Source organism: Antechinus flavipes, chromosome 1 (assembly GCF_016432865.1).
Source record: "Antechinus flavipes isolate AdamAnt ecotype Samford, QLD, Australia chromosome 1, AdamAnt_v2, whole genome shotgun sequence".
Taxonomy (NCBI): Eukaryota; Metazoa; Chordata; class Mammalia; order Dasyuromorphia; family Dasyuridae; genus Antechinus; species Antechinus flavipes.
This window is the reverse complement of record NC_067398.1, coordinates 488,404,643-488,410,591: the sequence shown is the minus strand read 5'-3', so window position 1 is coordinate 488,410,591 and position 5,949 is coordinate 488,404,643. Positions and strand designations below refer to the sequence as shown.

The window sequence follows — 5,949 nt, the reverse complement described above, 5'->3', positions numbered from 1 at the left end:
TCTAAAAATCTTTCTACTATTAAAAAATCTACTCCTATTAATTTCTTTTGAAAATGGGAATTTTTGTGTTTGACTCACCTTTTTTTCTCCTATTCATTTCATCAAAGATAGGATTCACATTGTAACAATTTGTTACATTGTTAAATGTTAGAAATTTTTTGTAGACTCTTTGAATTCATCTTTATTATAAGTTCCTTTTGAGATAATTTTAAATTCTTTTGGGAGACATGGTAAAGAGCAGAGAGGTCTAAACAAATAAGACAAAAAAGTGCTTCTTTGTTAATATCTAAAATGTGATTTAGGGTCAGAATATTTTAATAGATATGACAAGTAGTATTATGAGATATCATTTCTTTATTTTCTAATTCCTGCCACTCAATCATGGATATTATGATTTATTTTTGAAACTGCATTTTTTGGTAGGGAAGAAAGAATACATGGCTCAGAGGTATTACATATAATTGAAAAGAAAGCATATTGCTCAAAAGGGGCTATTTTCTAGTTGTCAGAGCAGAATCACTGTTTTGTATAAAGAAAAACAAATTTATGCTTCAGATTCCCCTGTAATAGACACCTTGTTGAAATGCTACAATAGGATTCAAATGTAGACGTAAGTAAGCATATGAAAGACAGACTATGCTATGAGAAGATGCTATTGGAGAACAATGAAATTATTCACGTTGTTGTTCTTCAGTTTAAAATATGTCACCATTGTTTGGTGTATTATTCTCTGTGTGAATGAAAAGAGCAGTGCAAAATTGACTACTTCTTCCACAAAGAGTATGAGTGCAGACTACTTTTTGATTAATGCCTAAAGTTGCTATTTTGAAGTGCCTTTTGCTATATGTAAATAGGGCCAGAGACTTTGCTTGAAAATTTACCTTATTCCTGAGCTCAAAGAGCTCATAGAATATAGATCAAATCAAGCTAGAAGAAGCCTTGGAGATTGTCTAATTTCAACTTGTCTTTTTAACAGACATGTAAACTGAGGTCTAAAGAAATAGAATGACTTTCCTCAGAACACACTGAGAATTCAGTAACATGCCAAGTTCCATATTGTTAGTCAGTGTTGCAAAAGTTGCTCTCTATATTTAATCTCTTTTGTCACTAATTCTACTCATATTCAGAGTCTGAGGAAGAGGCAGAAAGAAGGGGAAAACAATTATTAAACATTTATTACATGCTTATAATTTATGACATTAGAAATAGTTCAGTGTTGTATGTTGTATGATGAAGTGCAAATGGTGCCTAAAATGAAGGAGCAAAGGTAATCTGAATTTGACCAGGTATATATATATGTATATATATATATATATATATATATATATATATATATATATATATATACAAACACCTCACAAACGGAGGTCATATATGCACATAAACATATTTGCACAAGTTATGCTACAGACAACATGATTTTGGAGATGCTACAAGACCAGTCAATAGAGAAATATCAGAGGGAAAGATATCACAATATTGGAGAAATGGAGAATTATTACTTTTTAAAGGGTCACGAAGAAGACCTCAATCAAGAAATCAATAAATGAGCATTTTAAAAACAGAGATTTGAGGGGAGATAGAATGAATTCTAAGCAAAGAATTATGACCCAGAGATGACAGGTGGGAAACAAATTGTAAAGAAGAAATGTCAGTTTAATTCAAGTTAAGAGTATATGAGGGAGTATAGAAATTAGTTTAGATTTATGTTGTAAAGGGGTTTAAAAATGTTAGGAATTCCATGCAGTCCAAGATTACACAAAAACTCTTTCAGAATTTTGTGGAAGCATAAAGTTGAGATAAAATTAGGGTAAGTAAAAGACAAAATTCAATTTGAAAAACCAGGATCATAATAAAAGACAGAAAGAGAACAATATCCAGGGATTCCATCTACCTCTGTGTCAGAAGATAGGGCCAGAATAATATCCAAACCTTAAGGGACCCATCTGATGGAGAAGTCAAGGCCAAATTAGGGCCCACTTAGGATGGTGAGAGTCCCATCAACGGCTAGACAAAAGGCCAGAGTATTGCCTTATGCAGAGCAATACAACCATCCCATTGCTAGTAGGAGATAGGGCCAAATCAGCCTCAAGACAGACTGTGCCTAAACCATAGCAGAAAATAAGACCAGAAATTCTTGAAGAATTCAGGATTGCAGGATTAAGCAGGTGATGTCCATACCATTCAGGGTTCTAGGAATTGAGTTTGCCTTAAATATTAACCCCAAATCCAAAATTGAGGCTCAAGATATGAAACAACAGATTAACATGTCAAACATAATTCAAAAATATTTTGGGTTGAAATGAGATTAATGGGGAAAACCTTAAGAAAAAAAAAAAACTACATAAGTCTTGTGACACAAATCTCAAGAGAGAATATCTTGGTTGTCACAATTATAATAGTACCTAGGAGTACCTCAAATAAGATATACATGATGGAATAATACCTAGGGAGGTAAAAATGGCAGGAGAATGAATAATTTACTGAGAATTGCATTCCTAAAATTTAGAATAAGCCAAAAAGAGAACCACTTCACAAGACAACAAGAAGTGTTAATATTGAAAAAGAGAAATTTTATGTTCAGAAGAATGACTAAGAAAGCAAGACAAAGAAAATTAATCTAATTATAATTGACAAATTATGACAAATAAACAAACAATGCTTAGATATCATATTAAGAGTCATGGAATTGTCCATAATTCCTAGAACCAGAGGGCATAAGAATCACGGAAAGAATCCTTCAGTCACCTCTTAAAAGAAACTACCTAGTTGAAAACTCCTTGAAGTGTTACAGGAAAAAGTCTGGAGCTTTCAGGTCAAAAAAAAAAATCTGTAAATGACTAAAAAGCAAAAATTCAAGTACCAAGAAACCATATTTGGGATAGCACAAGACATAAGGGCTACTGTCTTTTTTCAGTCAATAAGCACTTATTATATAACTTCTATATGTCAGGTATCATGCGTAAATACAAAGAAAGACAAAAACCCCATCATTAACAAACTTGCAAACTGATTGCACAACTATTATAAACAAATTTTCAATGAGAACAAATAAAAAATCATTTAAAAAGGAAAGTCTCTAGAATTAAGATGGATTGGGATGGATTTTTTATCAGTCTCCAGGAAAGAAAGGGAAGTCAGAAAGTACAGCTGAGTAGGAGAGTTTCAGGCATATGGAACAGCTCTAAAAATACTCACAGTTGAGAGAATTGGCAGATAGAATATTTCATTCTTGATACAGCAATTAGATCAGTGTCATTGTATCAAAGATCATATGGCAACTGTAAAGTATAAGGATACAGAAAAGTGATAGTCAGTGAATGCCAGAGGATTTTATACTTGTTCTGGAGGTGTAAAGAAGCTATTGGTATTTATTGAATAGGGGGTTGGCATGATCCAACTGGTGCTTTAGGAAAATCAATTTAGTGGGTGAATGAAGAATGGATAGGAGTGAAGAGACACTTGAAGTAGGCAGACCCATGAGCAGTGTATTGGAATAATCAAAGTATAAGAAGATGATGGCTTAAATCAAAGTGATAGCTGTGTCAGAAAAGAGGAGGAACAATTGACACCTTTTAAAAAGTGAAATTAACAGTACATGGTAAATCATTTGAAATAAGGGCATGGGTAGTAGTGGCTAAGCCTCATGAGAGCTGGAGAGGGGCACAGAAGTATATTAGGTACTGAGAGGCAGAAGGTTAGCATCTCACATGCACTCATCTGTTGGTTAGTGCCTTTGGGGTCAACACCATGAAGGCCTCCAGTAGTCAGGCATTGGCCACAGGCCAAGACAAATGAACCTTTACTGAGTTGAGAAATATCTGTCATAGATATCGAATGACCTAATTTCTTGTCATAATATACTAAGCACCAATCAAATGTTTATATGTAAAGATCAACTGCCACATCTACTTCTCTAAGACTCTCCAGAGAAAAGGAAAGATGTTCACTATCCTGGCTTGAAGCAAACAACTTTACAAAGACAAAGAGTTTAACTCATTGTTATTGGAGCTAAAGACTTCTAATGACTGAGGGATAGATACTGTATGAATACTATTCCTTAACTCTGCCAACACAGAACATTATTTAGGAAAAATTTTAAACTTGCAATATTCGATGAGGTAGATGCCATGGCATACAATGCTCAGAATGTCTTAAGAAAAGTGAATGAGAAATTTACAGAGAATAACAGGCTTTGCCTCATCTGTAGTTATCTGTCAAAGATCATTCCTTCCTTGCAGTCTCTATGTAGCCCCTTGATTCCTAAGCTTATGTTTTCTTGTCTGTATGATGGAATGAAAGTACTTTTCTCTAGTAGTGATATGCAAAAATGCATGAATATTTTGCAGAAAATAAATATGGTTTTTGGTAAAGTGCCGGACAAGACTGCATATACTGCACAGGATATTCACTCAAGTCTGCCATCGCCGACATTTTTCATTGAGTACTGAACCAGAGCTTTATTGTAGCCAACAGGAATATCATAGAACCAAAAATTTGAAGAATTGGCAATGCATGATATTTTGAGAGAGATGTACTTATTTGTATATTGAGTTGACTTTCTACCTCTAGTACAAATATATTTACTCATCAAAATGGCAGACATTGAGCATACTTGGTATTGGCAAATGGGAGAAAAGTCAGCAAATTTCCCTCAGTGTTGCTTTTAAAGTCATCTGAGATTTAATTTTAGTAGAAGCCTGACTCCCAGGAACTTTAAAAAAAAGCTCAAGCTTTGAGCAATGATTTTTTAAAAAAAGAAAAGACAAAGGAAGGAAAGAAAAAGAAAGAAAAGAAAAGCCAAGACAAGATAAAGACTCATTTCTTACTCTTGGAATGAATCAGTAGACCCAGGCATAGAAATGTTAATATGCAAATATTAAGTTTTCACATTTGAGTCATAAGGAATTAAAAAAACATTTAAGTGTTACATGTGCTGCACTATTTAGAGTAGGAATGCATTTAAAAAAAATGTTTCATGGACTAATATTTCTAGTTTAGTGAAAGCATTTTTGCCCTCCTGCTGTTCTAATAGAAGGAAACTAGTATGTGTGTGCCCTGCAAATGTCCCAGAGAATAATGTTTGTGTCTTATGTGCAATCTGTAATAATGTCTTTTATCTATTTATTGTTATTAGGTTTGTGGTTGAACAATTTTGTACTTTAAAAATGAGGAAGAAGGAAATGAAATCCTGAGAGATTATGAAGAATTTAGGATGAAATCTTTTTTGGCAAAGAGGAGGTGGCTAGGGTGAGAAAGAAATGAGAACTCCAAAGGAGTAGAGAATAACAAGATGAGTAGAAATATTCAAATAACGATCAAAACTATGAATATGAAAGAAATGAACTCATAAGAGGATTTCAGAATGCATTAAAAATGAAGAAAAATTTCAGAACGGATTAAAAAACAGAGTCACTGGGCACAGATTTTTACTTCTGGTAATTGTTTCTCATATTTTCTGTATATAGTTAGATTGTATATAGTTGTTTGCGAGTTTTTTTTTTCCCATTACCGTTTTTGAGGTCAATCATTGAGTGATTGATATAAATATATGAAGGAAAAGCTAATGAAAATTGAGGGAGAAAGGGATGTCTAAACAAGAATAGTGGGATACCTTAATATTTTCTTTTCAGGTTTTGTCTAAACAAATCAAACAAACATATAAACAAGAAAGAAGAAAAAAGCTTGAATGAAACTTTAGAAAAATTAGAGCTATGTCTGATAATGAATGCAGGTAGAAAGGAATTTATATTTATATAAAAATGTATGTGTATACATATATGTGAGTATGTATAAATCAGTCTTCCACAACAATTTTACCAAAAACATGATATATGCTTTTTATGTATCTAAACACATTCACTTATACAAAGATTGTATGTTTAAATATATGTATAGTACACACACACATTTATACATCCATACACATGCAGGTTAATTTGCAGACAC

The 5,949-nt window shown here is 32.9% G+C and overlaps 1 pseudogene; it reads left to right on the top strand.

Moving 5' to 3' along the window:
* Positions 1-1,985: 1,985 nt before the first annotated feature.
* Positions 1,986-4,704, top strand: LOC127546875 (replication factor C subunit 5-like; annotated as a pseudogene).
* Positions 4,705-5,949: the final 1,245 nt, after the last annotated feature.